This window comes from Callospermophilus lateralis, chromosome 3 (assembly GCF_048772815.1).
Source record: "Callospermophilus lateralis isolate mCalLat2 chromosome 3, mCalLat2.hap1, whole genome shotgun sequence".
Taxonomy (NCBI): domain Eukaryota; kingdom Metazoa; phylum Chordata; class Mammalia; order Rodentia; family Sciuridae; genus Callospermophilus; species Callospermophilus lateralis.
In genome coordinates, this window is record NC_135307.1 from 14,844,392 (window position 1) to 14,867,554 (window position 23,163).

Genomic DNA, 23,163 nt, shown 5'->3' on the forward strand with positions numbered 1-23,163 from the left:
TAGAATATGGAATCCTTGTGCTGCTGAGAAGAAAATGTGTTCTCTTGTTGAAGGAATGTTCATCATCACTAGCAATTAGAGAAATGCATATCAAAACCACTCTAAGATTTCATCTCACTCCAGTAAGAATGGCAGCTATTATGAAGACAGACAACAATAAGTGTTGGCGAGGATGTGGGGGAAAAGGTACACTCATTGGGACTACAAATTGGTGCAGCCAATATGGAAAGCAGTATGGAGATTCCTTGGAAAATTGGGAATGGAACCTCTGTTTGACCCAGCTATCCCTCTCCTCGGTCTAACCCAAAGGACTTAAAAACAGCATACTACAGGGACACAGCCACATCAATGTTAATAGCAGCACAATTCACAATAGCTAAACTCTGGAACCAACCTAGATGCCCTTCAATAGATGAATGGATTAAAAAAAATGTTGCATATATACACAATGGAATATTACTCAGCAATAAAAGAGAATAAAATCATGGCATTTGCAGGTAAATGGATGGAGTTACAGAAGATAATGCTAAATGAAGTTAGTCAATCCCCAAAAACCAAATGCCAAATGTTTTCTTTGATATAAGGAGGCTGATTCATAGTGGGATAGGGAGAGGGAGCATGTGAGGAATAGACGAACTCTAGATAGGGCAGAGTGGTTTGAGGGGAAGAGAGGGGGCATGGGGTTATTAATGATGGTGGAATGTCAGGATCATTATTATCCAAAATACAGGTATGAAGACACGAATTGGTATGAATATACTCTGTTTACAACCTGAGATATGAAAAATTGTGCTGTATATGTATAATGAGAATTGTAATGCATTCGCTGCTATATATAAATAAAAAAAAATTTTGTTCATCAGAAAGACATAATATTCACTATGTATGGACTTTAAATAAAATATTCCATGAATAGATCAAAAAAAAATAAGATTAGCTTGACTCTCTCAGGGACTTCTGTACCTTGTTAGATCCCCAGGCCCTGATAGGTAGACTGCAGTTGTCCTTTGAGGGTATGGTCTATACCTTCCAAAATGCCAAACCTTGCAGCAGGAAAAAAAGGCTTTTTCCTAGGCTTCCACTGTCAGTCCCAGCCACTGCTCTAGCCTCCCATGAACAGGTTTAAATTCACTTGTCTTTCGGTTACTTAATAATGAGCTTTCATGGCTAGGGTTTTGCCATCCTCGGTCTTCGTGAACCTCCTGAGTAGTTAGCATATTATGTAGAGTCAGCTTTACAGCTACCGTGAATGAACCCTATAATAAGCACCTTGTTAGAAAGAGTTTAGCGTAACTGTCAACTTGGAGATTTTTCTAGTGCATTCTGACCTTTGGATCATTCATAAAGGTGAATTTCAAAAACAAAATTAAACAAATGTAAAGCAACCATACAGCAGTGGTAGTGCGCACCTATATCCCAGCTATTTGAAAGGCTGGGCAGAGGATCCCAGGTTTGCAGCCTGCCTGGGCAACTTAGTGAGACCCTGCCTCAAAATGAAACCTTTAAAAAGGCCTAGGACGTAGCTCAGTGGTAGAGAGCTTGCCTAGTTGGGATAAAGTCTGGGTTCAAACCCTAGTACTGCAAAAAACAACAAAGCAACAATAACAACCAAAAAAACCAAGTAGCCCCACCATACCGTAGACCTAAGAAGTAATGATTTCAAATAATGACAAAATAATGTCTTTCATCTCTACCTTTGTTTTCTATTTTCAAAGGCAGCATCTTCTCCCAGGGGAATGAGAGTTACAGAACCATGGTTTCTCGTTTCCCTTAAGAATAGTGTTTGTAATGTTTTGAACAACCAATAATAAAAAAAATAATTAAAAAAAGAATAGTGTTTGTGATAACTTGTCAAAAGCTTTACCAGCCAATTTAAATGCACAGAATGTGTTTTATTTGCATGAGTTTTTGTTTTGTTTTTTAACAACTTTATTGAGGTTAAATCCCACATATCATATAGTTTATTCATTTAAAGTGTTTGATTCAGTGGCCTTCTATTCACAGAATTGCACAGATATCACCAAAATCAATTTTATAACAGTTTGAACCCTTTGGCAGTTACTTCAAAGATCACTATTATCTCTACTACTAAATAAGTATGAATCTACTGTCGGTATGTGGTATGTGTATTTTTGCCTCTTCTGGACATTTCCTTTAAGTGGAATCATACAGTATATGCTATTTCTGTTACATAATATATTAGGTTCATAGTGCTGTAGCAGGTATCGGTGCTGCATTCCTTTTATGGATAGATTTTTTATTGTCTGAATATACCATATTTTGTTTTTCCAATCATCAGTTGATGAACATTTGTGTATTTCCACTTTTTAGCTGTTATTTATAAATCTGCTGTGAACATTCTTATGCAGTGTTTTGTGTGAACGTGTTTTCATTTTTGTGGATATATAACAATGAGTAAATTGCTGGCTCAAATGGTAACCAAAGGAGCTGCATCATTTTACATTATTACCAGTAATATATAAGGATTCTAGTTTTTCCACATCCTTCTCAGTACTTACTGGATATGAGAAGGCTTAGGTGAAATCTTAAGAATTCAATTCATGAATGCTACTTGTCCTGCTTAAATGTTAAACTGTCAGGTTAGTTTATTAACTTTCCATTTCCAGGGGTTTTACAAGAAGTTGTGTATATTTTAAATATTTTGAGTTCAAGATTATATAAATTCCCCCTCAAATTCATTCCAGTTTTAAGTAATTCATGATACGAGATGGTTCATCTCATCTTTTTACCACAGGTTTGTCTTAACAATTGGTGAGACAGTAAGAAATCTGTGGCAAAAAATTTTTGCTTATGTAATAAATTATGATCTATATTGCCTGGAGAGTTTGTGGGGTTTTGGTATTTTGGGAACCTCCCAGGTAAATTGGGATTCTAGTTAAGAGCAGTTAGCAACCCTAACGGGAAATGAAGGGAGCTGAGTGTGAGGAATAAGGAAAATTCTTAGACTCAAAAGAGAAAATGGAAGTAAGAATCTAGAGACATTTACTAAAGGCAGGAATTGTGTTGGGGAAATATGCTTTTCATTTGTGAGTAGTTTTATAGATCTACTATTTTCATGCTTGGTACGGGAGATAGCATCTAAGGCTCCTAAGAAGTAGAGATAACTATTGTTCATTAAAAAACTAAATGAAAGCCAAGTGTGGTGGCACATGCCTATAATTCCAGCTATTCAGAAGACTGAGGCAGGAGGATTGCAACTTTGAGGCTAGCCTGGGCAACTTAGCAAGATCCTGCCTCCAAATAAAAAGAACTGGAAATGTAGCTCAGTGGTAAAGCACTTGCTTAGAGTGTGCATGGCCATGGGTTCAATCCCCAATATCAGGGGGAGAGAAAAGACTAATGATGGGGGTGAGGGGAATCCCCAGTTGGCAATGTTGAGGAAACTTTTCTACCTCAGCATTTGTTCTGGGTGAAGGAAAACAGATAAGTAAAAGCCTTTCCTGAGCATTTACAACCACAAGTCCCATACCATGCAGCTCGACAGCTTGAATATAAAAACAAGCAAAACAAAAAATTCAAGAAAGTATGGATTTAGCTTAAGGTAGTAGTTCTGCATTGGTATTGTTCCCAGGTGTATAACAAAAGCAAATATGAATTCTCTTTGGAGAAATAATTCTTACCTAGACCTTAAAGAATTATCAGAGTTTTATAGGTATTACCTTACTATCAAAAATTGGCTAACATTCAAAACCAAGGCATTATGGGTAAAAGAGATATAAATAAACCAGAGATAATTGGGACTTATTTGATATGAAATATGAAATATGATGGAAATGTTTATATGTTTATTTTTATTAACGTTAAAAAATTGACATAATTGTGTTTATTTCTGGACTATAGTACGTTTTCATTTATGTATATATTAAATAAAGATTTACTCAAGCTAATTAACTAATGTATTCATTACCTCACCAACTTACCTTTTTTTAAATGATAATAATGCAAATCTATTCTTTTAGAAACCTTGAATCATATACTAGATTATAATTGACCATCATTACCATACAGTGCAGTAGATGACTAAAACTTCTTCCCTCCACTCTAATTGAGACTTTATATCCTTTAAGCAACATCTCGAAGATATTTGATAGTACTATTAAGAATAAGACATGCCAAAAAAAAAAAAAAAAAGAATAAGACATGCTAAAACAAACTAGACAGATTTAAAAATAAGGTCGGTTCACTACACAGATCAACCCAGTACTACTTGAATAGCCAACACTACTTCTGGAAGTGAACATAAAATAATTCAAATTATAAACACAAAGGATGGTTCACTAATACAGAAGTATAGCTAAAGAGAGAATTAGCAAATTGGAAGATAGACTTGAGGAAAATATGCAGAATATAGGGTGAAAGATATATATAAAAGAGAAGTTAAAACATAGATGGTAGAGAAAGACAACATTTGTATAATCAGAGTTCCAAAAGGAGCTAACAAAATGAGGAGAGGCACTATTCAAAGGGATAATAGCTGAGCATTCATTAATTAGTGTAATCGACATATGAATTCACTGATTTATGAAGCACATCAAATCCTGGGTAGACAAGTAAAAATAAATTCTTATGTAGATACATCAGAGAGAAACTTATGAGTGTGAGAGATGTAGAAATACCTAAAAAGAAGCCAGAAAGTAAAGATTTATTTGTAGAAGAACAGTAATTAGGTTGACAACAATCATAACTGTTGACTTTTCAGTAACAGCCATGGAAGCTGTAGAATAGTGGAATAATATCTATAAAATACTCAGAGAAATAACTGTCAATCTGGAAATGTGCATCCAGCAAAACTACTCCCATAAGTGAGGACAAAGTAGACATTGTCAGATACACAAAAACTGAGTGTATTTTCCACCAGTAAGTCCACACTAGAAAACTTTCTAGAAGATGTACTTTCCGGGAGAAGAAAAGTGGTGCCAGGGAGGTTTCTGAGATACCAAAAGTTTTGGTGAAGAGTAATGTAAATGGTATTAACAATGTGAAACCATAGTCATAACATCTAATTTGTGGGATTAAAAAAGGAAAACTGAAATATTGGATAAAAATAACATAAAATTTGGGGGGAGTGATAGGAATTAGTGCTCTGAGATACCAGTTTTAACATGTGGTATGGTTTGGATATGAGTTGTCCCCCAAAAGCTCCTGTTAATACAGGAATAGTCAGAAGTAAAGTGATTAGATTATGAAAGCTATAGCCTGATCATTCCAACCTAGTTTGAATGGATTGACTGGGCGATAATTGTTGGCAGGTGGGGTGTAGCTGTAAGAGGTGGGTCACTGGGGGTTGGGGTGTGCCCTAGAAGTTTTGTTCTTCTTGTGTCCTCTTTCTTCCCACCCTCTCTCCTTCCTGATTTTGCCATATGAGCTAAGCAGCTTTCTTCCACTGGCACCTTCACCCATGTTGTGCTGCCTCACCTTGGGCCCAGAGCAATTGCGTTGACCATCCATGGACTGAGACCGCTGAATCTGTGAGCCCCAGATAAACTTTTCCTCTTCTAAGTTGTTTTTGTCAGGTGTTTCGGTCACAGCAATAAAAATGCTAATAAACTACATGCACATGAATTTTAATATGTATAAATTTTCAAGCTACTTGAAAAAGGAACAAAAAGCCCAAATAGTACTATCACTGTGAAATAATTTGTTCAGTTATTAAAGCTCTCCCCACTAGGAAACCATTGATAGAGTTTAAGAAGTAGTTCTACCAACATTAAAGTCATGGATAATTTTATTCTTCAAACTTTTCCAGAGAACAGAATAAGGGAGATTATTTCTTCCATCTCATTTTTGAGGCTTGTATAACCTAGATTCCAAAAACATGTAAGTACAAGGGAAGAAATTTTTATTATCAAATAAAATCAAACCTTGTGTGTATTTCTTTCAACACATTTAATAGTCTGCTTTTCCTTTGAGTGGTTTGATTATAGGCCTTTAAGGCATTTTATCAAAGGTGAGTGTGGTTTGTGGTTTGGATATGAGGTGTCTCCTAAAAGCTCATATGTGAGACAGTGTAGCATGTTGACAGGTGTTTAGATTATGAGGGCTGTACCCTAATTAATGGATCAATTCATTGATGGATTAATAGTTTGAAAGGGCTGCTGTAGGTGTGTTAACTACAGGCAGGTGAAGCAAGGTTAGGGGAAGTGGGTCACTGGGGGCCTACTCTTGGGGAGTATATCTTGGTCCCCTGGCTGCTACTCTTCTCTCTCAGCTTTCTGCCTCCCCTCAGCTGAGCCTCTGTCCTCTGTCACACCCTTAGGCCATAACATTCTGCCGCAATAACAGAGTGGGCTAATCATGGACAGAACCTTTGAAACCACGAATCCCAAATAAAATTTTCCTTATCTAAGTTGTTCTTGTCAGGTTTTTTGGTCACAGTGATGACAAGCTGACTAACACAGTGTGCCAACAGCTTAGTTGTGATGTTTCACCTTTGCATGTCCACTTAGCCATAGTGGGTCTGTCATCAGCCATGGATGCTGCTTTTCCTTCACCTCAGCTGACAATGTGTAGCTTTTATGAGAAGATGGAATAACTAAGAAATGTCATTTATAGATATTCCTGAATTTTAAATCAGTTTTGATGACTAAATGGAGTAGGTGGAAACTTTTATTTTGAATATAATAAAATCTCAGTTTTATTCAAAAAATTCACCACTAATCTTTCAGTTTCATTACCTTTTTAAGATAATTTTTTTCCAGCGCTACTTAGAATAATAGAAAAGCCTCATCAGATGTCTTTATGTGTCATATAAGGTTTTCTTTGGAAGTGAAACTAAAAACTTTTCTGATGAGTTAATTTTGTATATTCTGAGCTAAGAAAAAAATGCTGTTCATCAGATATTTTGAAGACTTTATGGACTATTTGAATATGAGAGATGAAAGATTTTTTATTTAAGTCTTAAATGTCTATAATATCCGTCAACATCTCATTTATTCAGACAGTGCTCTCTCTTTTCAGCTTTTTTCTTGTTTCCTTTAGTCCATTAATAATCTGTTGGTCTCTTTACTCAGTTTGGAACTTTGAAATAATTTTTGGCTTTTCTCTATTTTAATCGCTTTATGTCCAGTTTCTCATGAAGTTGTATAAGTTTTCTGTAAAAATAGCCCTTGGATTTATCTGTGCTCCTGTGTTCCTAGTGCCATTGCTCACTTTACCTTATTCATGAGTTATTGAAAGGGGTATCTTAGCTGGTCTGTTTTTTGCAGGTTCTCTCCTCTGTTTTGTACATTTTGAACTATGTTCTATTATAAACAATATGCAACTTACTAAATACATTACTGTACAATTCCCCTAAGAACTTACAGTGTCTTTTCCAGTTACATATTCAAGTCCAAATTCTTGCTTAGCTTTTAGTTTCTATGTTTTTTCCTCAGCCCCCCTGCTAGCCCGCCTCCTTTCTAGTCAGTTTATTTTCTTGTACTCCCTACCATTATCTGTACTCTGCTCTAACGCTGTGTCTTATCATTTTTCCCCATCTCAAGTATTCCTTCTTTTTCCAGCTGTCTAAATCCTTACCAGATTGCTTCATTCTCGGAATCGTTGCTCTAAGAGTCCTTTGTAGAGATTTCAGCACCGAGTTGTCCTCTGAATTTCCCTTCAGCTTTCTTCCACATTGTAAACTCCTCAAGATGATCTGTGTTTCTGCAGCCCTCTTCCCACAGCCCAGCACAGGATGTGGCCAAATAGTTTAACAAAGATATCACTTCTGATTCTGCCTCTCATATTATTTTTCAGATCGATACTCCAAAGTCCAAGAAATATCTTTGGTTCATCTTTTAGAATTCTTTCTTTCATGTGGAAGTATTTGTGGGAATAATGATTTTAATTTATTTCTTTTCCTGTCTGCCTTCCTTATGACCATTTGATTTTCTTTGCGATGTTTGTCCAAGTATAGTCATGCCATTTGTTAGCAGGATTATGTTCTAAGAAATGTGTCCCTAGATGATTTAGTCATAGTGTGAACATCATAGAGTGTACTTAGATAAACCTAGATGGGCTGGCTCACTCCACACTCAGGCTAAAGGTGTAGCTTAGCTCCCAGGCTACAAACTGGAACAATATGTTGCTGTACCGAATACTGTGGGCAGAGGCAATGCAGTGGTATTTGCATATGTAAGTGTGCCTAAACATAGAATATAAAAATACCAGAGGGTAGGAATGTTTCAACTCCATTATAACCTTACAGGACCACCATCATATTTGCAATCTGTCATTAATTGAAATATTCTTATACAGCTCTTTATTCCATAGGAAAGTTTTAAAATCTACCCATTGTATTATCAGTAATTCTAATAATGAAGCAGAGCTTGAGGATCTCAGCTAAAAGACTACTTTTTCCTCTGAATTTTCTTTATTGATAATACATGATCATGTATTTTGGAGATTTGATGTGATCTTGACTTACCATAATAAAAAAGAAAAACACAAGTTTTGCCATGAGACTGTCGAGGATGCAGTCATGTTGGCTTATACACCATTTTGATGCCTTCTGGTTGTGGAAGCCTTGAGGGTAGGGGGTGACTTAGAATACCATGTTTGTGTCCTGACACTATCACTGCCTATCTGAGTTCCCTGAGGAAATCATATGAATGCTGTGAGCCCAGGTCCCTTTCAATGTAAGTTAGTAATACCCATCTCTCAATGTAGTTATAAGATCAATGAGATAATGGATAGGAAATGCCAGTTGCTAGATAACCATCTATCTGGCTACTTATTCAAAAGGGAACTCCATAGTAAAGGTGTAATATAAATTGGAAAAACACAGTTATTTACAACTTCTAAGGAGAGATTGCTAGTTATTTCATATAGTCGCTTTGCTAGCATTTCTGGGAGTAATTTCAACTAATGTGATATTTCTAATAAAAACTGAAAAAAATCATTTAAGTGAGGGATTGGTAGTTGAAATTTTATTAGCATTTTTAAGAAGTCGATTTGACTGTTACCTTAAAAGTAACATCAAATTAAAAGATTGTATTTCTTATTCTTTGTTTTTTTCTCTTAAGTACTCAACCATTTTAGGTTTGGAACAATCTTAGTGTATTATAGGTAAATAGTCTTACTGTAAGGTTTGCATAAAATGAGTAATAAAATGTTTAGCTTTCTTGACACATAGTAAATACTATACTGTTGTGATTTAGATGTGAGGTGTCCCCCAAAAGCTCATATGTGAGACAGTGCAAGAAAGCTTAAAGGTGAAATGATTGGGTTATCAGAGCCTGAACCTAATCAGTGCATTCATCTCTGATGAGGATTAACTGGGTCTTAGCTTTAGGCAGGTAACATGTGACTGGAGGAGGTGGGTCACTAGGGGCATGCCTTTGGGGTATATATATTTTGTTCTTGGTGAGAGAACTCTGTGCTTCCTGATTATCATGTCCTGAGAGACTTTCCTCAACCACACACTTCCACAATAAGGTTCTGCCTCATTTGGGCCCTGAGGAATGGAGTCAGCCATCTATGGACTGAGACCTCTGAAACTATGCGTTCCAAACTAAACTTTTCTTCCTCTAATTGTTCTTGTTAGGTCTTTTGGTCACATTGGCGAAAAAGCTAAAATATACATTTTAGCTATTTTTATGGAAGCTGAAAGGGAAAGTAACACAGCTTCTAAAAGAGCTGATATAGTACATTACTGAGTTCTCAGATTAGCTTACTGTAGAATTGAGTATCATTTCTTCATCAGTGTTTAATTGTAAAGCCTAAAATAAGTCTAGCACTAGGAACAATGACCTCCAGAGGTCTTCCTGCTTTCAGGCTGGACCTTGCTAACCATGCATCACAACTAGAGCAGTCTTTCTGAAGTGCAGATTTCATCATGTCACTTTTCTGTGTAAGACCTTTCAATTCATTCCCATTTCTCTCAGAATTCATTATTCACATGTGTTTATTGGGAGGCACTTGCTGTTTCGGGTGGTGGGGATAGACTAGTGAGTATTTTTAAAAAGACACATTACATATAAACTCACGAATTGAAAGTTGAGGTCTGGTCTTCATTAGTGTAGAATTACTTCTGAGTTTATAAACCTTGGACTGAGGGCTGGCAAGTGTAGAACTCTAAACTGCTGCGCCTACAGGAGTGTCTAATAAGCAGTATCGTCTGTGCCTACATTGGTCCCTGGGTCCTCTTAAGAAGCTCACTTTTTACTTACATGGATTTTTTTCATCTAATCAACAACAGATCTTGCAAATTTTTCTGTGGAAATGCTGATTTATCCAGTAGAGATTCTTCCTGGGCTGCTTATTTCTGCCTTGAGTGTCCTCCTTGTAATGTAGTCTGTGGTGTGTCTTTACACATTGGTCTCAGACTTTGGTATTAAAAAAAAAAAAAAAAAAAAGCTCCCAGCAGGGAAGTCTTTTTTGTTTGTTTAATAAATCTTTTTTTTCAGCAGATTTTTATATTGGTGTATAAATATACCATGATGAAACCCACATCATGGCATATTTACACATGCATATAACATAATTCAGTTTCCCTCCCAGTACCTCCCTTTGCCCTTGCCCTTCCCCTCTCTGATCTCTTTCCTCCACCCTAATAGTCTTCTTTTTGCTTTTATGATGTCCTTTTTTCCCCGTTAGCTTCCACATATGAGAGAAATCATTTGATAATTAACTTTGAGTCTGGCTTATTTGCCTAACATGATACTTTCCAGTTCCATCCATTTTCCTGCAAACAACATGATTTCATTCTTCTTTGTGGCCAAATAAGACTCCATTGTGTATGTGTATCATATTTTATGTATCTAGTCATTTGTTGATGGATACCTAGGCTGATTCCATAACGTGGCCACTGTGAATTGTGATGTGATCAAAACGGGTATGCTTAACTCTAAAGAATGCCAACTTTGGGACTGCAATGTAGCTCAGGGGTAGAGCTCTTGCCTTGTACTTGTGAGGCAGTGGGTTCAATCCTCAGCACCACATTAAAAAAAATAATAAAGGTATTTTGCTCACTTAGAACTAAAAAAAAAGTTTTAAAAAAATGCCAACTTTAATTCTTAGATAAATACCAAGAAGTGTTATGGTTAGGTCATCTTATAGTTCTATTTTTAGCTTTTTGAGGAACCTCTATATTGTTTTCCTTAGTAGTTGTACTAATTTACATCATCACCAACAGTGTATAAGAGTTCCCTTTTCCCTCACATTCTTACCAGCATTGTTATTTTTATTCTTGATGATTGCCATTCTAGCCAGAGATGGATTCTTAGAGTAGTTTAGATTTGGATTTCCCCGATGGCTAAAGATGTTGAACATTTTTTCATATAATTGTCAGCCACTTGTTCTTCTTCTAAGAAGTGTGTATTCAGTTCATTAGCCCATTTATTGAATGGGTTATTTGTTTTTTTGGTGTTGAGTTTTTTGAGTTCTTTATTTACTTTGGATACTAATCCTCTGTCAGAAGAGTAGTTGACAGAGACTTTCTTCTGTTCTGCAGGCATCTTTTCATGCTGTTTCCTTTGTTGTGCAGAAGCTTTTTAATTGGATACTATCCCATTTATCAATTCTTGATATTACTTTCTATTGGAATCCTATCAATAGATGATTGTTTGTGCCTATATTGGCACATAGGTAAGAATGAAAGACCTAAAATAGCCAAAGCAATCCCGAATGCTGAGGAATGCTGCAAGTATCACAATGACCAGCTTCAAATTATAGTGTAGAGTCATAGTAACCAAACCAGCATGGCACTGACTTAAAAAACAACACATAGATCAATGGAATAGAAGACAGGCAGAATCCCATACAGCTATAATCATCCAGTTCTTGACCTAGGTGCCAAAGACATACATAGAGAAGCCATCCTAATTAGCACATGGTGCTGGGAAAACTGGATGTCTGTATGCTGAAGAATGCAAGTACATCCCTGCCTCTCACCCTGTACAAACATCAGCCTAAAATGGATCAAAGATCTAGGCATAAGACCAGAAACTACTTAATAGACTTTTCAGATTTGTTTCTTCTGAGTAATTTTCCACTAGAGGGTGCTAGGAATTGTCCTAGGCAACTTAAATACTGCCACTTTTTGGTGAGATGATGGGAAAAAACTTTGGCTGAGTCATGTAAAAGACTTTTAAATAGTATGAAGACTTAGTCATCATTTGTCATTTTACTCTTTTGTTTGGAAAGTATTCCTATTTAAAAAGTACGTTTGAAAGCATATGTTCATTAAATTGTCAAAATTGTCATTCAGAAAATTTATAATTTTACATCTGTGTATACCCACTTGCTCGTGCTTCAATGTAAACCTACAATGTTTCTATAAATTCTAGAAGTTAGATACTTGTGTTGTTTATGTCATATTCAAAAGATGATTCTGTATGAAGGTATTGATATTGTCTCCCAAGTATAAATATAATTTTTGTTATTGTTGTTGTATTAGGTCATATTTGCTAGAATCAGAGGGCAGGGATTTGGATTCTTGTGACTGACTGCAGGAGAATGAGAGAAAGGGAGGTGGGATAGGTAGGGGAAGAGCCAAAGCCAGAGTGGTCTGAGCTGGGGTTAACTTCAGCCTGAATCCATGGAAGTTTGGGGCAAGAGTCAGGAAGCAGGACTTTTGTGTCCAAAAATATATATATATATTTTTTTGGATAAAATATTTAATAAAAATATTTGTTATATATTTATATAGTCACTGGCCACAGGCTGCTTGAGTGGAGGTGAGGTAGGCAATGGTGGCATCTAACCTTCCAGGGGAGGTGGATCCCGTCTACTTTAGGCCCTTTTCCAGGGAAGGAAGCCGCCATGGGCCATTGGCCCTCCTGGCAGCTGGGGTGTAGGCGCATCAATCTAGAGAAGGGCTCGGGCAGGGTACTAGCACTACCAGCATCCGCTTAGGTGGTCACGGACTGCTGCAGTGAAGACATGACCGTCTAGTTTGGCAAATAACTGGTTTGTTAAGATGTAGAATGATTTATGAATGTGCGTCTTGGTCTTCTTTGATTCCTTTTTTTGTGTGTATTTTTTTAAAATAAGCATCTGTGGATAATTATCTCCTTAGTTTAGACCTCACAGTAAGACATGGTTTCTTTGCAACTTTTCTCTTCTCGGCTAAACCATAACTGTTTGTTTTTCAAGTCGCTTGGGATCAAGGGTAAGAAACAGCCTGTGAATCTTACAGGTCCTCCATGTGGAGGTACTCGGGAGTCAGCCACAGCAGCATACACACGTAACTGCAAGCTGGTTTAATGTGTAGTCTCAGCTTTCTCTGAAACTTAAAAAGTACTAGAAGAAAGAGTACTGTGAAATTTGTCTTTAATTATTCTAGCTAATGCAGTATGTGTAAATGGAATTGCTGGGTAGTTAGTTCCTTAACTGTTTTTGTTTTAACCTTCTTACATGTCAAGTCTTTGTTCAGAAGCTGTCACCATCCATGAGAAAATGTACTCATTTGTGTTCCTGATTCGACATATAATCGTTTTTGACCATTAAACAGATTAAGCTAGTGAGTCAGGATGGTTCTGGTTAATTTAAAAACCAAAATTGAATTAAATCTAGAATAATGGCACTTTTATTATGCATCTCTTATCTAAAGAGGATATGAGTGTTTTTGTCTAAAACAAATGGACTACCTCAGCCTCCTTCAGAAAAATTATTGCCTGTAATTTCCTGTGCTTTTATGTGTCTTTACTTTTGGCATCAGTTTATTTTATCAAGCATCTTGTGAATTCATAGTTTTTTCTAAAAACTATCTTTAATCATGCTTTTTACTTATTTATATTTTTATATATTTATATGGTTATGTATCAATATATTTTGTTGTCTATGTTTATCTAGAAATATATATTTGTTTATATTTGTGTGTATGCATTTATGTAAACAATGTATTTGTAGCCTTATTTCCATAGGATGTGATAGATCACTCCAGACTAGTAGTGTATGTGTACATATAATATATATATGTATGCATATGTTTGAATAAATTACTATATATGTGTGTACACATATTTATGTTCACTTATATTTATGTATTATATAAATACGTATGTTTGTACATGCATACCTATATAAATATTTATGAAATAAGTCTCTTTCTTTTTAAGAAGCTATAAAATCCTCAGTCTACCAGTGATGACCAAAAAGACATCTCCAAACTTTCAGGGATAAATAATTGAGACTTCTTTTTTAAAAAAACTTAGAAATTTTATTTTTACGATTTTATAAAGCCTGACAATAACTTTAAATATATTAAATAGTATAAATTCTTCATTTTTTACTTGAAAATTATTGAAATATTGTTAAAATATGAAAATACTTTTCATAGATACAAGGGTGCAATTAAAGGATTTTTTTTTTTTTGGTAGTGGTTTTAGGGATCAATCCAATGATGCAGGCTACCAAATGCTCTACCACTGAGTTACATCCCTAGCCCTAGTGTGCAATTAATATTTCTTTTATAAGGTAATTTAGGAATCACTGCCTCTGTTTGATAAATAGGTAAAATCATGTGCATTTTATTTTTAATGTGTTTTGAAGCTGACATATTTCAAAAACAGAAAGATAGCAAAAAAAAGAGAATTGGAAAGCAGAGAGGGAGGGAGGGAAAGGAAAGAGAAAGAGGGAGGTAAAGAAGGAAAGAAGGAAGGAATCCATATTGAAGGGAGGTGCAGTAGGTCTTACAGACATCTGGGTGAGGTAGACATTGTAATTGAGTCTTGAATTTAACTCTAGGTTACCAAGAGTTTAGGTAAGAGAGAAAACTTTTTAGCCTGTATAATTTGTTTGTGAGGGCTGTGTAAACTCATCTAGAATGGTGGCTTTCAAGCACTTTTGACTATTACCCATAGCAAGAATTAGGTTTTTTATTGCAACTCAGTGTAGGTATATTTATAAATACCAGTTTATTTTATTCATATGTGGTGCTGAGAATCGAACCCAGTGTCTCACACATGGTTGGCAAGCGCTCTACCATTGAGCTACAATCCCAACCCACAAATGCACATTTTTTTTCACTAATATTTAATTAGTGTTTGTCATTGGCCAGGCCCTATTCTAGATGCTTATGTTAACTTATTTGATTCTCAAACCATATCATTTAGAAGCTGTTACTATCCCCAGTAAGAAAATTTAGATGTAGATATATTAAATATTTTGCCCAAGGTCACAGAGTTAGTAAATAACATATCTAGGATTTAAACCCATGCAATCTGATACCAGAGTTTATTTGATTGTTTTGTAGCACTTTGAGGGTTGGACCCAAGCCATGTGTGTGCTAGGCAAAACCTCAACCACTGAGATACAACCCAACTCTCTATTTTTCATCATTGTTCTATACTGCCCCCTATTTCTTCCTCCCATGTGCTTAATTTGTTCACTCCCATGTGCTTAATTTGTTCACGTTCATGTATACATATGTATGTATATGTGTGTAGAAAGAGGAAACAGAGGTTTAGTGAAAACGTTTAGTGTATTCAATTCTGTTTAAATGTTTTTGAAAATGCTTGTTGGGCCCACTAAATCATCTACTAATGGATCTCATCCCATTGTTTGAAAAAAGCATGAGTTGTATAGAGACTTTTAATAAGTTCTTGAATAGCTGCTGTATCATGGGCATTAAATAATATCATGAGGCTATTATCTTTGATCCAAAACCAGATATTCTTGAAAACACATAATTTTCTTTTTTATATAGTTTCTTTAAAAGGTGACACACAGAAAATTAAATTTCAGTTTCCTTAAAGTCTTTCTGAGTAGAATTTTGCTACTGCATTTGTCCAGGTGAGGTGCTTTGGTTGATCTGGCTTAACAGAGGGTAAATTTTAGAGAATTTCCCAGAATCACAATAAGTGTTCTTTTCGATTATGAAGTGTAGTCAGATGTTTCACTGAGTCTTCAGACGTATAATATTATGGTCAGTTTCACATGGAACTCTGTGTGTTTGTTTTTTCATACAGACTGTGCTGCTGTAATGCTAAAATAAACCTGCTCAGTGGCGGTTTTCTGGGCATTGATATGTACTACTCCAGTGTCACCTCCCTTGTAGGTGAGACAGGCTTGAAACTATCCAACAAGGATGCCAATTTTTAACGACATAGCAAGTGAAATTTAGAGTACCCAGAGTATATTTCTTGCTTGGTTCCATATCTGGCATTTCTGTGAGGTTAATGAGGTTCTGTGGGCAGGCAGGTCAGTTGTCAGCTGGGAACTAGGGCCCTTCACGCGTGGGGAAGATGAACATCCTTCCCCAAGTTAAATTACATGTGAGGAAGGGATGTGGCCAGGCATTATAAATAGTTCTTACACAGTTATGGCAGATTACAAAGCAGTGACTGTATATAGATGTCACTATGTTAAGATATTTTCCTGTTCTAAAATGGTGGTAGCTAGGTTTCCTAAGTTCACTTTAACCAGGGAAGATAGCCAAGACAGATTAAATACCAAAATTAGAAGGGATTTCTTCATGCCAGTCCATTGTTCCTCCCCAAAAGAGAATGAGCCACCTGTGGCTCAACACTGTGGATCTGAATTGCTAGATTCTTTTACTAAAGACCCAGCTTAGACCTTAGGTCAAAATCATGGGCTGAGAGGAGGGGATTACTGCATACAGCTCTTTCCCTAATCTTTACTTGTTTCTTAGCCTGCTTATTATTTTTTTTCATGCCTTCAACATTTGAGTTTTTACCAGCCTCCAGAATTACTTGCTAATGATACAAAGTGAGTAAAATCAGACATAGTCAATGATTTTGTGAAATTCATAGCCTACTGTAAGTTAGATGATAAAACAATCCCACAAATAAATATAAAATATCATTCCTGATTATTTCTATGATAGAGGAGTCCAGAGGTATAAAAGCCTAAAACAGGGAGAATTATCCTAGATGGGAAATCAGGAAAGGATGTCAGAACAGAGGTCTGAAGGAGTTAGCTGAGGATATGGTGGGGACATGGAAAGAGAGGAAGAAGCCAGGTAATTGAGAAACTTAGGTTAAGGATGCTATTTATGATGAGAACAATAGGAAAACAGGTTTTTTGAACTAGAAGGTGTGTATTTTTTTATCAAGTTAGATGACAGCACAAAAGACATGTTTATCAGATTGAAAATGAGAGCAAGCTGGGACTCATAGCTAGAAAGATGGATGAGTATGGTCTGTTTAATAAGATGCTGATCATCTGGAAGGTCGAGAAGGGTGCATTCAGCTGTAGTTAGTAGAAATTCTCTCAAGTGACACAATAGATACTTGAGGTTAATCAAAGAAAGTGGATTCAAGTGAGAATCATTTCAAAAAGGATAGATATGTATTTTTAGAATGTTATTTTTTTTTACTTAATGTACAAATATACATTCCTTGCCAATCTTTGGATGTAGGCTTAAGACTTTGAGAATACATTCATTAACAGTGGTTGTTTTACACAAACCACACTTGTAAGGCACCCTTTAAAATTAAGAGTTTCAGATTCTTTTCAGTGGAGTGAGAACTAGACACATTTGAAGCAATCTGAGTAGAAAAAGATTTCCAAAATTTTCCCTCTTAGCCTTTTATAGTTGTTTCACCCACACCTAATTTTTCAACAGTTCCTTTCTTTTAAGTGTCTTGCTTTTATCTAATCCTTTCAAAGCATTCAACCTCATTATTCTCTTTTCTTTCACATTCACATTTTATTGGCTTATGTAATATCTAATTACATTATGTAATAAGAATAACTCATACAAGAAGCATAAGCCTGGAGGACAATAAGTATCAGTGACTAGTGCAAAGCAAGAGGGCAGGAGCACGTGGTGCACTAACTCACTGGAGGCCTTCCGTGTGCAGCCAGGGTGTTTCAGAGGGAAGGGGAGTGATTTCTGCTGGCTTTTTTTCCCTCCCTTTAAAGCAGTAGTTTATGTCAAGTGAAATTTTTTCCCCCTTTAAAACAGTAGTTTATGTCAAGTGAAATAGTTTATGTCATAAATTTGATATGAATCCAGAGTATGATGTGACTAGTAAGCAGTATACGTACTCACACACACACACACACACACACACAGTGCATACATTTTAAAGCAGCATTAATAAAAGTTTAAGTGACAGAAGGCAGTGGTCTCAGGATGGATGTGCCATTTGGATCCTAGTGAGAGCACTGTATATAAGTTGAGCACTTTTTTTTTTTTTTTTTTTTTGTGGGAGGTGGGGTACGGGAATTGAACTCAGGGGCACTTGACCACTGAGCCCATCCCTAGCCCTACTTTGTATTTTTTTTTTTTTTTTTTTAATTTAGAGACAGGATCTCGCTGAGTTGCTTAGTGCCTCACTTTTTTTTTTTTTTTTGCTGAGGCTGGCTTTGAACTCGCGATCCTCCTGTCTCAGCCTCCTGAGCCTCTGGGATTACAGGCATGCACCACTGCACCCAACTTGAGCATTCTTAAGGATGTAAACCAGGGCCTTCTGAACAATGTTTCTTCACCTTTTTGGACCATGACTGCTTGCTCCAGAATAATGAAGGTGAACATGTATAATTATGAAGTTTTACATGTGTTTAATTATCTTACACTGTAAATTGATTGCTTTTATAGACAGTTTGTAAAAATAGTTTTTAACAAATTGACCTCATTATCATTTTAATGCAAATGTTAAAGGCTACTTCCTGAACATTTTTGATTTAAATTTTTGGAATAAAATGGAAGAGATTAGCTTAATTGTACTCAAAGTAAATTTTAGCAAAAGACTGTTTTTGCTTGGCTTAAAAAAGAAGTTGAAATTTGGTTTTGTTATTTGGCATGGCAGCACAAATGTCTTGCTTTATTTTAATGAGTTTTAGCTGTTATAATGGCAAAAACTGCTAAAAAGTTAATTCATAATGATATTCGTGAAAAATGGAATAAGAGTCCCACATTTGAAAAAGCAAACCAAGAAGAGTACTACTCCAGGGAACCAGAAATCTCTTCACGTTACTCCAAACCACTAGGGTCATCAGCAAAGATTGTCAATATTGTACAGTTTTCACCAAGAAGAACAGAATCACAAATCCACACTTCAGTTTGAACAGAGTAACTTGCATATCTACAGTGTCTGGGGAAATTTATATAGTTTCCTTGATATAATTATATATTCTGAAATGGCTACTTGGCTAAAAAGTTTTTGACAGCATCCAAAATGGTGTCTGTAAGGCCTTGAATTGAAAGATTTATCTTATTCAGGGTCACAGATGTCTTTTAAGCTAAGACAGGAAGTGATCCCTTCTGTTATTTTTTTCTTAGAATGTACTTTCTCTCAATCTCAAAATAAGTAGAACTCTACTCAAGTTCAGTTAAGAGCTGCAAGACTAGTGAATTCCATATCCTCTTTTGCTCTGGACCAAGTATCTTGAAAATGCCCCAGTTCTAATGAAGTTGGTTACCGTCACAGCAATAGACAAGACTTCTGTGAAGATTTCTTTTTTTAAAATATTTTTTTTAGTTGTAAATGGACACAATAACCTTTATTTTATTTTTATGTTGTGCTGAGGATCAAACCCAGTGCCTTCCACATGGGAGGTGAGCACTCTACCGCTGAGCTACAACCCCAGTCCTCTGTGAAGATTTCTAGTACAGCATTTGATACCATTGCATGTGGATGCAGAAATTAGAGTCACACTAAGGGACGAAGCCAGTCTCTTCACCCCAAGTAGCAAACCCAGATGTGCTTCCAAGCATCTCTGTTGGGGATCCATCCAAGCAGGAAATGCTGTTTATCTTATTCTTGGCCAAAAGAATTTTCACCATCAGTAGCCTTTGCAGTTTCTAAAACATGTTTTCAATATTGGATTATGTAATAACATCAGCATACATGTAATGAACAAAAGCTAGCAGTTGACAGCACTTAAAGCAGTCAGTCATCTAGCTGCAAACAAAAAGGAATTAAATGAAATAATATTGCCACCAATTCCAGTTTTGGTGGTCTCTTACAATATTAAAAGACATGTAGGCAGTTCTGGAAAGGCTGGCATTGTTCAATAGGACTGTTTCACTTTCTCTCTCTACTTCAACCTGCAAACAAGCTTAAACAGATGAGGAATGTTCTTCAAGGCCTCTTCAATGATTGCTGTGTTTTCTTCCCCTTGGCAGCATGATAAGCAGCCTTATGGGTGCTTCAGAAACAAGTCTGTTTGGAGGCCACTATGTTTTAGCTATGCAGCCTGCTCCCAAGTATCTTGTGTGAAATTCTGGTTGTTGGGAATGTTTTAAGGCATCTGAATTTTATTGACATAAGCATTCACTCACAGTTGCGTTGTGACAGCAGTACTGTAGCTTTAGTGTTAATCATGGCAATTCTTAAAATAAAAACTGAGGAATTGGGAATTTCACTGTCCCTCCCCCACCCCTGAAATTTTCTGATAGATGAATATAATTGTGTTGAATGGAGATGTGGTCTTTAATTTGAATTATTGGGAAATTTCTGGACATCATCAAATGGCAAGGAGGATAACTATATATTGTTAGACTTTGTGGAGTGAAACATGGTGTTATAGTTTAGATTTGAATGTCCCCTAAAAGCTCAGCTATGAGAAATAAGGAAGTTTAGAGGTCAAATGCTGGGGTTATGAAAACCTTAACCTAATCACTGCATTAATTGACTTGAATGGATTAACTAGGTAGTAACTGTAGGCATATGGGGTGTGGTTGGAGGAGGTAGGTTACTCTGAGCATACCTCTGGGATATATGATTTGTCCCTGATGAACAGAGCTCTCTCTGCTTCCTGGTGGCCAAGTCCGGAGATGCTTTCCTTCACCATGCCCTTCTGCCCTGATGTTCTGCCTCACCTTGGGCCCAGAGCAATGAAATTGCCGTCTGTAGACTAAGACCATGAGCCTCAAATAAACTTTTCCTCCTCTACATTGTTCTTCTCAGGTCTTTTGGTCAAAGCGATAGAAAAGCTTACTGAAACACATGGCAATAGGATGATTTTGTATTGTTTGAAAAATTGTCATTAACAATCTGTACTACCTCATGCTTATTTGGAATAAAATAGAATTTTCAAAGGAGTAGGGAAGAATCCAAATAAAAGAAAATTTATGCACCCATAAAACACATCAGTGAACCTCCTAATGGCGAGAGGTTTTAAAATCTTATTACTTTGAGATTGGCATAAGGAGTAAGGAGATGACATGATAGTTTTTAAAAACACTTTTAAATGATCTTATGGAAGAAGGGTCAGTATTCTTTTTTTTTGTAAGTCCAGAGTGTGGGGAAGGACAAACAGATGAGGATTTAAAATAGGCCTCAATATGAAGAACATTTTGTAAATTCAGAGCCCCCTTCAATAAGATGAGGCTACTTTGCAAAACTTTCTTGTCCTAAAAGTAGTCGCTAGTGTATCCATCCCACTGCTAGAATACCTCACCTGGACTGTGACTTTCCTGCAGGCACTCAGGAGGCAGGCTCAATGGCAGGTGCCATCTTGGGCAAGTGGGCCCATCTTCCTCACTTTAGTTTCTTCATCTTTGAGATGGATGTCATTGTCCCACCACCTTTAGGGATGGTCTAAGAATGGAATGAGTTACTATATATCTAAACTGGCTGCTGAGTACTCTGTTGTTAGGTGCTGACACCCAGTAATCAGTCAGTCACATGTCAACACCTGTACTGAAGAACAAATGTGAAGGGTGGAAGACACAGAGCAGCCATTTTTGAGAGGGTGGATGGACTCTGTGAGTTCTGAGTACTGTAGCTCTGGAGACTGGACTCTGGGAGGTCCAGTGGTACCCCGCATAGCTCCACAGCCGCTTAGAGGACTTTGCTTTCTCTCTAGATTATGTAGTAGCTTCCTTTGTTGAGAAGTATAGTACACATCATGAGAGTATTTTCCAGCTTTCTTTCTTTGCGTCTGGATAGAGATACTTTTTTCACTTTCATACTTAAATTGATTTGCTAGGTTCTAAAAGTTGTCATTTCCTATTTTGTTCACTTCCACCTTTCTGAGGTCTCAATCTACAATTATCATATATATTTACAATGAGAAAAGGCACAAGCCTTTGTCAACTTTCTCTCTGTTCCAAACTGTGTGCAGTATGTTTATGATACTGGTTTTATTAAAATCCAGGTTCCTAGCACTCACGAGGAATTATTTTTTATTCTCTAGGGTTAGGAGGGTAGTCCCTGGAATCACACTGCTTGCTCTCAGTCAGCTCTGCCACTCCTTGCCCATGTCTTTTGGCCAGTTTGTTAGCTATTCCGAATCCATTTTCTCATCTGTGAATTAGAATTGTTAAAGGTACCAGCTTCACTGACTGTGGCGAGGATTAAGCCACTCAGTATGTGGAAAGGGTTTAGTGCAGAACTTGGCATAGTCACATCCCTAACAAGTCCTGGCTCTGCTTCTCCTTGGGATTAGTCTGTCTAGCGCTTGATCCATGGTGTATCATGTGTCAGTGCTAATCTAGTTCCTGAAGCACTGAACTGCGTGGCATACAGAGGACCAGAGCACTTCTTGTAAAGTTCTCTTGTTCCAGTGGGTAGATGGCAATAGAATTTTGGAAGTTTGGACTGAAAGGGTGTGGAAGCAGTGCTCTGGGTCACAATTGGGCTCACCTTTCCATTTTTCACAGGATTAACTGGAGGGGGGTGGATTGGGGATGTCCCTCTTCTCTCCCACAGGTTTGTTGTTGTTTACTTGTCCTTCCTCCTCCCTCTTCCTTCCCTGACTCCCTCCCTTCCCCCTATTGTCTAGGCAAATAAATGCAGAAACCTGCTTTGCCCAGCAAGGCCCTAGCCCCTGCACTGGAGGAGTGGCACCACCTATTTACTGTGCCTGAAAGATCCCTTACTTAGGAAAGTGGCCTGGTTGACCCAGTAAGCCATGAATTTCTGCCCAGAGATATGAAGGGGCTTCTCTTTATATTGCTTGTAATTTAGGGCCTTTTATGTTTATTAGTTCTAGAGATCTTCTTTGTTTATAACATCAGATTATGTTCCTTTAGGTTGTTTTTTTTGGGGGGCGTTTTGTGGGGGTTTTTTTTGGGTCAGTGAGCAGGAATATTTGAGGGCCTTTGATTTGTGTGTGTATAAGATTCTATTAAGAGCTGTCATCCTTTGTCTACATCAGTAACAAATATATATATGTATATGTACATATAGAGTGTGTGTGTATATACACACACACACACACACACACAAACATATTACTTAGAGATTTTATCTGTTGTCTAAAATGCCCTAGTTGTTCCAGAATTGGATTGTGGTTAGCTGACCA

The 23,163-nt window shown here is 36.8% G+C and overlaps 1 protein-coding gene across 2 annotated transcripts in view; it reads left to right on the top strand.

Moving 5' to 3' along the window:
* The window catches only part of Rps6ka5 (ribosomal protein S6 kinase A5), a 188,271-nt gene that overhangs the window by 58,324 nt on the left and 106,784 nt on the right, over window positions 1–23,163 (top strand). The gene's annotated exons all lie outside the window — the stretch shown is intronic.